The sequence below is a fragment of the Oryza sativa genome, chromosome 6 (genome assembly GCF_034140825.1).
Source record: "Oryza sativa Japonica Group chromosome 6, ASM3414082v1".
Taxonomy (NCBI): Eukaryota; Viridiplantae; Streptophyta; class Magnoliopsida; order Poales; family Poaceae; genus Oryza; species Oryza sativa.
This window is the reverse complement of record NC_089040.1, coordinates 15501129-15513594: the sequence shown is the minus strand read 5'-3', so window position 1 is coordinate 15513594 and position 12466 is coordinate 15501129. Positions and strand designations below refer to the sequence as shown.

The 12466-nt window shown below is 39.8% G+C and overlaps 1 long non-coding RNA gene across 2 annotated transcripts; it reads right to left on the bottom strand.

Moving 5' to 3' along the window:
• Positions 1–7487: 7487 nt before the first annotated feature.
• Positions 7488–12028, bottom strand: LOC4341007 (uncharacterized). Of its 2 annotated transcripts, XR_010742115.1 has the most exons (4): positions 11575–12028; positions 11398–11497; positions 11099–11316; positions 7488–7791 (listed from the first exon to the last, which is right to left on the bottom strand). It is a non-coding gene; the product is annotated as an uncharacterized lncRNA (long non-coding RNA). The 2 variants fall into 2 exon arrangements; XR_001546688.3 differs by lacking the exon at positions 7488–7791 and having other exon boundaries at positions 10832–11316; positions 11575–12027.
• Between the last annotated feature and the right edge of the window lie 438 nt (positions 12029–12466).

The following is a 12466-nucleotide window of genomic DNA, read 5'->3' as shown; positions in this document are numbered from 1 at the left end:
TCAAAACATCAGTGAATAACCTCTTGGTTAGTTCCTAATTAGCATACGGGATTATTGTTCACTATAATCAACTAAAATATAGTGATTGCTTTGGTGAGTTATAAACACTAAAGTAGATAGTAATTGCTTAGACGTGGTGTGTAGGTAATTGTTATCCAGTAATTGTTGCGTATCCCACAGTACGTTGAGGTGGGTGTAGAGGTGGTGATAGCCCTCGAGATCACTGAAGTCCTCCCTGTCCGGGTATGTAGTAGAGCGACATCTCGGAACAGCGGGTTGCCAGTGCCTGAAGTATTGCGTTAGGATTAAAATTAAGCTTTCCCTAGACACTGTTTCTCACTAGTGAATCCTCTCTATCCTGGCCTATCATTTGCTTGGTGTCCTTGGATGAACCGGAGGAAGCTCTGAGCACACATGTTCCCTTGGATTCGATACCCTTATAATACTCCGTAGGGGAAGTGCTACATCGGTATATCCGTCCACTTGCGGATTCTATCTGTGATCATAAGAAATACCAACAGTTGTCTGTTCCTCGGGACGAATTCTATGAGCCACCTTCTTCATCGGAGCCCATTTATACCACTGGCTATGAAATTCGTCCCGAACTAATTAGTATGGTGAGGGAAAATCCATTTTCCGGCTTTGATCTAGAAAATCCCTACCATCATCTACGAGACTTTGAGCAAGTCAGCTCGTGCCTTAAGATTCGTGGCATGAGACAAGAAAATGTGCGGTGGAAATTTTTTCCATTCTCCCTTCAAGAGAGAGCAAAGCAATGGTACACCTCTACCGTTGGATGTGTAAACGGTAGTTGGGAAAAGTTGCGAGACAGATTCTGTCTTGCCTTCTTCCTAGTAACCCGTATTACTACTCTTCGTGTAGAAATCCTGAGTTTCCAGCAGATAAATAAAGAATCAATTGGTGCAGCCTAGTCCAGATTCACTAATTTAGTTCAGTCTGGCCCAACCCTGTCTATACTCGATTACATGCTATTGCAGCATTTTCATACGGGTTTAGATAGGGAGTCTGCATTCTACCTTGACATAACGGCTGGAGGGTCATTCATGCATAAAACTCCCGTCGAAAGCAAAGAAATTCTTGATCGCATAGCGGAAAATACATCCTTTGTCGGGCAGTGTGTTGAACTCCATCTAGAGGCATTTGTGCCAGGAAGGGAGGAACCTTCTTTTGCAAAGCCTGAACCCGAGCCTTCAACAGCTTCGGGTCTGACTAAAGAGTCCTCCCTGGAGCTATCACTGGATTCCAAAGAAATTCAAGCTCCGGGTTGTGCTTCTAAATTCAGGGATGATCCTCATACCTATTATGAGAAAATCTTGACGGTCATCTTCCTAATAATACGCCGATAGAGGAAGTAATGGCGGTTCTGCTTTATGAGTCCCCTGAATCTATTCTAGAACAAGATGATCTTCATTTCATTCAAAAAGATTATGGCGAGACTCTTGAATTGCACTCCAAAGAACCACCATCACAACCTCCTATCGAGCCTGAACCTTGTCCCTCTTGCCATCAAGATGTTGTTCTCGACAGTTGTCAAGAAACAACCTCATTCTTGCACGATGCATCTCTTGAGAAGGAGAAACTGCAGGCCATGGACAACCTTGAGACATCAACTCTGGAGGATGAGAACGACACTTTTGAGCATGAAAGTTTCTCTTTCAAATTTCCTCAGGAATCATGCTCACATAAAGAATCCTCAGAGTTCTGTCCGAATAGTATCACTTCCTTGTGCGAGAACCATAACCACCTTATGGTCCTCATTTCTAACATGATTAGAAGTGTGGTTGTGGATACTTTTATTTATCATAAATATTGCAAATCTCGTATGTGTTTGTGGCACTAATCTTGCAGTGAGATGTCTCAAAGGTTGAGCTTGTGACCATAAACAAAGCACTGCCGGGAGATACCTTGGATTATCTTGGTAAGTTTTCTTTCCAATAAAAGGAAGAACCAGTTTTTAGGATATTATGCACCTTCGGGTATTCTTGGTCAATAACCATTTCAGGTTGACATTAAGAACGAGGGATGTATGATGCCTAAGAACTCGGGAGCTACGTCAACTGTACATTTTGGTGATCCTTGGTGTTGAAACACACTTTATGAAGACTCTAACATCACACACTTGGTTTTTAATGTTTTGCGACACAAAAGTCCAAGTGTAAGGGGAGGCCAATGAGCTTGCATGACGAGTTCCATCAACCAAGGCCATCTTGCTTTGTAGTTGGTGTTAGTTCTACCTTGCTAAGAAGAAAAGAGAGACGGGAGAAAAAAAGAAATGAAACATGGAAGAAGAGGAAGAGAGCAAGAGGGGTGTTGGGCTACATCTAGATCAAAGACCGCATTATGTGCGAGTCTTTAAAATATGGCTATACTCCTCGCTAGTAGCGATCATGCTGCCTGACTGCACCCAGCCCCTCTCTTGAGCTCATGTGCCGCTTTGGTTTACCCTTCATCCACTCCTAACTGTGCACAACGTCTCGCTCCCGCAGCACCTACACGCATTTAAGCCAGAGGAGATGTCCTCTTCTTTCCTAGGTGTTTGCTGCTACACTCCAGTTGGCACTTGCATATTTTGCCAAGAAGAGATGCATCCTACATCTCTACAACATTGTGCCAACGGAACACGCCTTCAAGGCACAAGGTTTTTGCACCCGAGATGTGTGCATAACCGAACCACTCGCTTGAATTGGCATGGTCAAAGTGCCTTCCTCCTCCACACCCCGCATCAAGACGGAGGAGAGATCGACAATCACATGTGACCATGCCAGCGCTCCAAGGGATTTCAACATATACATCATACTGGCGGTAAGTACACTCAGGTATACAGCAAAAGATTCACCATTTCTTTTACTCATACTTATCTGTAATTGAGTCTAGCTTGATCATACATGGTTATGCGTCCTTACTCTATTTTCGTATGCTATGGTTTGGGTGGTCGTCGACATTCATAGGCTTTTTAAATTAAGCATGATGCTTAGGATAAATAGCCTGCTTTAATCAAATTTGACGTGGTGTCAAGTTTGCTTAAATGAACCCTAGAGCCAGTACTTTCACGGACTTCAGATGTATATCCTTCGTGGACTAACCCCTGCAGGAAATTTTTCAATTTGATGGGTGAGTTCTCAAGCACGAGTCACACTGGAGGTATGCCAAGGGCCAGGAACAAATCAATTGCCAAAACAGACAAAGGAGAAACATATCACCTCTCAAGGTGCACGGTATGTATATTGCCAAATGCTCCTTTGCTATGTTATGTAAATTTACCTTAGCCCTGTATGAGTTTTGCTTAAATGAAAATTTGGTGAACAACAAAAAAAAGAAATTAAAAAAAAGAAAAAAAAAGAAAATTTTGTTTTCAAAGAAAAAGAAAAAAAATGTCTCTCGAGTAAAAAGAAAAAAATAATAACAAAAAAAATAAAATTATGGCAATTTTATGGGATCCATGCTTATTAAGTTTTGAATCCAATTCCTTTTTAGCATGGATGTGAACAACTAATCTTGAGGCTATGATAAAATCTTTTCAAATATTTGTAGTCCCTCGGGTATTTGCTATCCACTAACTTTTTGCAGGAAATAAAAAGAGACAACTAAGGAGCAATATACAATAACTCTAACACCCATACCATGCTCCTTGGTTTATGAGAGAGATGCACAGGGAACCAAGCAGAGCAAATGCAATACTTTGTTACAGTCGATTCGGTTCAAAGCTTAGTAAGTCCGATCTGGTAAAAATATCAAACACCCTGTGTATCATTGCGTCATATATCCGCCCTGCTAGGGAATCCACCATGCTCATTGTTGCCATAAAAAATAATAAAAAAATAAAAAAATAAAAGTGGAATAAAATAAAATAAATTTAGGCACTTCATACGCCTAGAGTTACTTGAATAAAATTTGGCTCACCGGTACTTTACCCCGGTGGAAGCCTATTTTTCTTTTCGATGTTTTTGAATAAAGACAAGGTACAAAACAAGTGTGGGGGAGTCTTTTTCGAACTCCCGACACGCAACAACATCGACTCAACATGATAATATGATGAACACCAGCCCACGGCCGCGCACAAAGTTTAGCACTCAGAACCAGGTCCTGGTTGGGTCGGCTGAACTAAGTGTTCACCGTACCCTTGCATGGCCCGGCTCTGTCACCCTTCTGTCGTGTGGTCATGTTTGCGCATCTCCTCCCTTATCCTCTCATGTTTGTGAGTTAACTTGGCAGAAAATTTGAATACAATTTAGTTTGACTCCAAATAAAAATTCAAAACATTAACTCTCAACAAATAGAATTTTCCTATGATTGATCATGTATACTTTTTATTCTTTGCTAACACTTGTCACTTGTGAACAACCATCTATCATAGGGAACCTTGCTAATCTAAGTAATTGATATATGTGATATGGTTATGATAAAAGAAATTCCTGTCCAACTGTCATGATTCTTAGGATTTTGTTTTGTGAAAATTAAAACTTTTTCGAGCAATACTCCTCAGTGACTATATTATTACCTTCCAAGGCCATATATGATTATCATTGCAAAAACCTTGTATATGTTTAGGCTGCATGTCATTACATTGAGCTTTGTCAAATTATTGTGATCCGTGTGAGATGCTTTTCATACTTTCATGATCAAGATCGCACGCACACTCCACATACACACATTATGCTAAACTTCTACACTGGAAGTTAGCATCTCTCATCTATCATTTATTTTATCCATTATCCATAAAATAAATACTCCATGTCATTTATGCCTCTTCCTCCGAAATTCTTTCAAAGAAAAAAAAAGAGAGAGAGAAAGGCATGGTTATGAAAAATAGGGAAAAAAATAAAGTCTTGCTCATACAAATATGGAGCATTGATAAAAATGAGAGAAGAAAAAAAATATTGCTCATACAAAGTACGAGGCATGATAAAAAGAAGAAAGAAAAAGAAAAAAAAAAGAGATAGCCATGCACTCTCTCAAGTTTCCAAAGAGAGAAAATTAGAGGAGGTATATCAAAGGAGTTGTCATCTTTTATTTTCCTTTTTCTACCCACAAAACAACCATACACATATCACACACATGCACATTCTTGATCAGAGAGTATGACTTGCTATCTCCTTGGATCCGGTATTTTGGCTTTGCAATATATGTGATGCATGTATGCCCTGATTGATCCCTACCGAGCTCCACCTATACAGCCTTTAGAATAGGGACAATTCGGCAAACATGCCTTGGTGAGGATCAACAAATAAAACCACATGAGTGATTTGAGAGAAGGTCATTTGAGGAGTATAGCTACTTTGCGAAAATATATGAAAACCCTAAAAGATTGACAGGAGGAATAAGGAGGACTTGAGTCACGACCGTTCCATTCATCAATTGCCCAATATGGTAAGTTAGACACTTCAAAAGTTCACAGGTACAGGTATGGCTTAGAATGATTGGTGTACTTGTATTATATCTTGGACAATTTTATTCCACATTAATCCGTAACCTTTACTCGGGACGAGTAAAGAGCTAAGTGTGGGGGTTTGTTGACGGCTGTTAAGTACCAAATTAACGCCGTCAATATCTGCATAAACAATAAATATAAAACATCCAACATAGTGGTGGGGTTTATTTCTAACGATTTTCATGAGTGTTGGTGTATATTCGTATGCAGGTGATAAACTACCAAGGTTGAGAGGAAATATACATGAAGGAGGATGAGAATCAAACTCGTATCCGAACTTAAGGAGTTTTGGACCCATAAACCCAATTAAAAACCTCCAAATGGGCCAAACTGTCGTAGGCTCTCCGGACCTTCCATTATAATTGAGAGATGAAATGAATAATTCAAGTCATCAAACAAGCATAATGAAATATCCGACGCCTCGAGAGAGGAATATTGGAGACATTGCTGGGCCTTTAGCCTGCCGGTCAACTTCAGCCTGAGATATGCCCGTCAAACCACTCAAAGGTGGCGACCAGATGTGTTACACATTCAGGAGATTTGACAAAAATGGCAAAAGATCTACAACATCTCAAATATTCCTAACTCATACTCATGTGAATCTAGTTCCCAGGATGTGCACTAGATTCACACTTTCATCTCAAGCATGAATATACATAGCAAAATACATCTAAAGCAAATAAAATTTAGATTACAACTACTAAATAGATACATAGGTGTTGACGGTCGTTATCTTTCAGTTTCGACCGTCAATATTACCAAAATAGACGAGAACTAGTGATGCTTGCAATGCATATGTTTGTTAGAATAATAATATTCCACTAGTATTAGGTATACTAACCTTTTGTAGAGAATGATAATAAAGTGGAGGAGAAATGATAAATCAATCGGATGATGTTGAGAACCAGACTTATGTATGAATGGGCCAAGAACTCAGAATTGACGTGACAAACTGGGCCAAAATTCACAAGTCTGCATAGAAGAACAACGGAGGAGGCTACCAGCCGAAATTGGACTGGATTGGGTCGGCCCCAGGTTCGACCGAACCAGCGCCATCCGATCCAGGGCTTCGCCTGGACGGTGTGGATTAGCCCCCAATGGCGGTTGGAGGGTATTTCCGACCATTCCAACCGTCACAACCGTTATTGGGAGGCTATAAAAGGAGTTCTCATTCTCACTTCACTCACACACCTCAAGCAATAGCTCTCTCATTTCTCTCAAGTTTAGTTTAGTAGTATCTAGCTGGTGGAATAGGAATAGAGTAGAAATCAGGAGTCCGGAAGCCTTCGGAAGAGTTCAGGTATGGCTCTAGTAGCTTTTCTCTTCTCTTTTGTAAGCTTTGTACTTTTATTAGAATACTCTTCTAAATATATTTATGGTATTGAAATACTTTCCGAGTATATGAATGCCTACTTTATATTATGTTCATGTTATACTAAATATACGGCTAGCTTATCTGGGAGATGCTTTGGTGCGGGTATATTGTTTGCTTATGCAATTACTCTATGTCATGACGATGATATTAGAGTAGTATCTGGTAGTTTAGACGTGGTGTCTAGATTACGGGATATCATTATTTGGGGTTATATATTGTGGGTGAGAGGTGGGCCGCTGATGGTGACAGCTCAGTACGGGTATTCCTCCGCGCCGGTATATAATCCTAAGTTAATTCCCTGGGGAGGGTATTCCTCCGTATTTAGCCTCGGTTGTATGGTCATAACGGGCTGTCGTAAGGAACTCGGTAGTCAGGGATGGCTTCTCGAAGTACCAGGAGAGCATCGGATAAAGGGTATTAGCTAGTATATCAATTAACTAGAATGTATGTATACTATGTATATTAGAAGTATAGGAATAGATTTTCTTCCTCTTTTCTTTCCACTTAGCTTAGATGATTTATTATGAGAATGAGTAGTTAATGCTGGTGTGTCACTCTACCCTTGGATTATCTTAACCCCTGTTTAGAATATGATTATCACAAGTAATATATAAATTATTAGTCAAGCTCTCTCTACATGATCTTCCCACAGGATAAAATAAATACGATACCCTTGGAATACTCTCGGGTGAAATGCTACAATGGTATATCCGTGCGCTTGCGGATGAACTCTGTAACCATAATATACCAGAAGTATTTCTGCGCCATTGCTGGAAATTATATTTCTAGTGATGTCGTTAAGAAATACCAACAATAGGCCGACCAGCCAAATATAACTATATCAGAGAACAGCGGAAGCTTGACTACCCAATCCTCAAGCACACCGACTAGGGGTTTACCCCATTAAGTTCAAATCCTAGAAGAAGCAGTCGAAACCCGCATCACTCAACTTAAACTAAGCCTATTCCTGCAAAACATAAATTAGACAAAACATGGCAAGACTCAGTACATTACTTGCAAGGGCACTATCGAACCTACATACATGAAAGCTCTAAGTCAAAGGAAGGCTATTTGTGGTCTCTATTTTCAGCATAAAGCCAATTTTAGTTGGCAAACCATTTGTAACGCAATTTAAGCAAATCATTTAAGCAATATGTAAAGCATATTAATCATGGCATGATATCAACATAGATAGACATCATTCCCTTACAACATAACGGGAAGTAAGGCAATCACATCACATATATCAATCTTATCATCATCTCAAATCATTTAGTTTTAAAAACATTTAGAAAGCACAAAATTATACACATAACACATCATCATGTCGCTTATGACCGTGAGCACGGCTAATCGATTAGTTTTTAGAACTCTGCAGAGTTTGTACAGCTTTACCCACATGATGTGAATCGGTCTAGTTTGTCCGGTACCCGTCGGTACCACTATACTCTACACATTGAGTACGGTCTAGAGTAAGGGTGAAAACGGTATGAAAAGTTCCCGACCGTACCAATACCGTTTCGGCAAAACTAATATAATAATAATATTTTTACCGATGTTACCGTTTTCAAAATTTAGTTTTTTAATTTATGTCAATGTGGCATTGAAGTTGGCACTAAATAGATGAATTCATAAATATGGAGATTTCCCGACCGTTTCCGTTCGTTTTCAAAAAAAAAATAAAATAATGTACCGTTTCCGACCATTTCCGACCGTTTTCATCTCTAGTCTAGAGGTCACAACGAGGCTTTTACATTAAGTATTTTCTAACCTTGCATGAGCACGATACGTGTTCCTCCATCCTAGGCCATACACGTTATATGACTGAGAACCATTAAGTGGCGAGCCCACGCCTTAAACTTAACGCCGTGGTAGTGGACACAACGGGAACCCACCAACGTGGCACAGTATCGTTGTATTGGACAGACTTAGACGCCCATGCCATGAGGCGGAACAGTACACTCATCCCCTCATGGAAATCACACACGTAGGGAATTTATCATCCTACGATCACACACTTAGGAACAGTACACTCGTCCTAAGGTTCAACACACACATGGGTAGTTCCTCTAGGTAGCCCACAGTACACTCGTGGCCCCTACCTATACTACAACGGCCTCCCGAATAAAAGGTTAGACAAGTGCTTAACTTAATAGGCCAAGATCCCCCCATAAAGACACATGTGGATGTACGGTAAACACAATGGATGATATCATGTTTGGTCCTTAATCGACTCAGGCGAACACTCCCCCTATCGGTATGCAACTACTACCATATGCATACCACTTGCCGCCCAAGTCTAAAATTACATTTTATCTCATTTTATTTCACAAATAATCAGAGAATCACCTCTGTCCATAATGTTCAAAAGGGTTTTCAAAAGTATAATAAGTGATCCATAACCATGTTTTTATTTATTACTAGGCAAGGCTAAGCATTTACACTTTATAAAAGCATAGCATACTCATATGAGCACAATTAAAGTAATCTAATTAATCCTAAGGTTCAAAACAGCAAGGGGTGATTTTAAAAAGGGGATTCATGCATCTTTTAAAGGTAGAACTACAATCTATAGTTTTGAAAGTACCGTTAATCAGAATTACGCGTGCAACTTTACAATCAAAATATTTAGCCCAAAAATATAGGATTCAATATGTTCAAAAGAATGGCAACACTTGCCTTGGTTGATATGAGACCTTCCTAGCTATAAATCCAATCACCTCACTGATAACGAATTCACCATCTAAAAGAAATAACGGTAACGATAAATGCCAAAACATATAAAAATTCAAAATGCTCTAAAATGCATGAGTTTACTAGTGTGGTTAGGTACTGGTCTAAGATGAATTTAGGTGAAAGAATTTATATTTTATTACTTTGCATTAGGGAGTTATAAATTTTCAAAGTTTAATACTAGCACTAGATCAATTAAGCTCTAGTAGTCCTTAGGTGCATTTTAGGGTCAAGTTTTGTGAAATTCTAGCTTGCTGCAGTGAAGGGAATGCTCACAGGAGTTCAACAAAATTGGTTTCATAATTTTTAAAGTTAGCATGATTTTATTATGAATTTTACAAGCTAAGTGATTTATTATAGTAGTTGTTAACTATTTCAAATTTTATACAAGTTTTGGGTACTGTAAGTGCCATATTTTAATTTATAAAAACTAAGTACATGATTTTGCCAATCTAACAGAACTGGAATCACTTCATTTGCAGTTGTATTCATTTTGATATGAATTTCAGAAGTTTCTAAACCGTTCTTTAATATTAACTCATTATTCAAGTTTTAGTGATGTTTCTAGATATGTTTTCTTCTAAGATTTGTTTACAGAACTAATGTACATGCCTCCATGAAACTAAAAAAATTTTAGTTTTGCCCATTTGGAGTTAAAATGAATTACTTATGGATTTGATAGTTTCTAATTTACACCATCCTAGTTATTTTACCAATTAAATAGTTGGTGATGATTTTAATACAGAACGTATCAAGTTTTAGTTCATGTAAATCAAGCGTATGATTTTGTGAGCACACTGGAACTTGGTTCACTCCAAATTAAGTTAAGATGAATTTTATATGAATTTCTAAGTTAGAGATTGCTCTATGTTCATTAATTGTTATGTGAATTATTAGAGCTATTTCTTCTACTGTAAGTGCCAAGTTTTATGTTTCTAAATTAAAGTTCATAAGTTTGTGAGTTCACAGAAATTTGATTCATCACAAAATGGGCTAAAATGGATTTTATATGCATCTTACAAGTTTGGTCATTTTTCTGTTGAACAATTATTGGTTTGAGTATTTTTCTTACTGTTTTCCAGATTTTAAAAGGATTGGGTCCACCGGTCAGTGAGGAAAATGTGCAGAATAGTCCCTGGAGTTTCTAGGATTAGGTCCCGACGTCCCTAGCACATGTCTAATTCTATTTTCATTAAGAGTGCTCAAGTTTTTGTATATTTATAATTAGATTCAGGTCCCACATGTCATGCTCTAGTTATTTACAAATAGAACCCTACATGATTTAAACTATTTTCTTTTTTTTAACGGCTCGCACAAGACGGTGCGAATTTCTATAGAGAAGGAAAAAATTGCAAGATTACAACCCTAGAGGGTCGTAATCAGGAAAAAGGAAAATAAAAACCACCACCCACACACCGACAGCGCCAACACACACGACCGGAGAAGGTTAGTACCGGACCGGCCGCCGCTAAATGTGACCGGCCGCCGATTTAAACTATTTTCTAATTACAGTTATTGGTGCTTAATGAAGTGGGGTCAACCTGTCATAGGCTCGGCAGAGGAGGAAACAGCAGCAGCATCAGAGCTTCACCGGCCGGCGGCTTGACGTCGATGTCGGCGGCGAACGGCGGCGAGGCCGACGTCGCACCCAAAATGAGAAAAGTGCGCCAGGCTCTTGCGCACCCGACGATGTTCGCCTTGTCGCCGAAGATGGCCGGGATTGATGCCGGAGGCAGCGCGAGCGGCAGTGGCTTCAAGGCTACGATACATATGAAGTTATGAGCTTGCCCTGGACAAATCGATGCATGCATGTGTGTTTAAGGGTGTCCAAGAAGCTCACCAAACCGTGCACAGGGCTAGGGAGGTCCTGACAACGTAGAGACATGGCGGTGGCAGCAAAAACTCCGGGAAGACGACGCTAGCTTAATTCCCGCAACGAGCTGCCATGCATGCGATTGCTCGGTGTTAGCTAGGTCATAGGGATACTCCATATGCGAGGAATTTGTTTTGAGCTCACCGGAGAAGAAGGAATCGACGACGGCGGCGATTGGCCGGAGTTGAGGAAGAAAGTAAGGATCTCTTTGTCGGCGGCTCTTCAGCGCGATTCGCTTGGATGGCCTCCTCCTGGAACCTTGGAGAAGATGATGGTGCAGCGGTTTGCTCTGAGATGGACGAGATCGACGGGAACGGCGGCGCAACGAGCGGCGGCGCTCTGGACACCGAGGACACCGACGAGCTCGACACAAGATGTTCGATCCATGCAACAGGCAAAACAAAGGACATGAACGAGTTAGGCATTATTTACAGATCATTTTTCCATGATTATTGTGCGGCGAAGCTCACCAGAGGTCTCTAAGATTGGATCAAACACCTTCGGATTGAGAGAAGAATGAGATGTTCTAGGCTTCTCCGAGGTTTCGTAGTGTTTTGCCTAGTGGAACACGATGAGGGTGTGACGAATATTGCTGTGGCTAGTCGGTTTAGTTAATGGTGAAGATTGAGGTGGCATGGTGAAAGCTAGGTGTCCATATGTGGTGTTGACACGATTTTGAGTGAGTTGGCATGGTTTAGGCTGTGCTACCACTTATACCTTACCCAATGTAGTTATAATGACTGTCATGTGGTCTCATTTAGTGATTTCCTAGGAGAAGATGTGAGGTATGGTTAGGTTCTAGGGTGAAAATTGATTTATACTCCCTCTCTCTTTCTTTGTCTTTGATTTAAACAAAAGAAAGATCAATGGAGTGTTTTTAACTAAGGTGTATAGCTGATGTGTGAATGATAAGTGGGTCCATGTAGATGCTTCCTAGAAGAATTAGTGAGGTAGGGTATGAATTTGGTGAAAATTGTATTTTAACTCTTCTCTCACCTTTTGAGAAATGAAAAATAAATTAAATGAGAAGTATGTA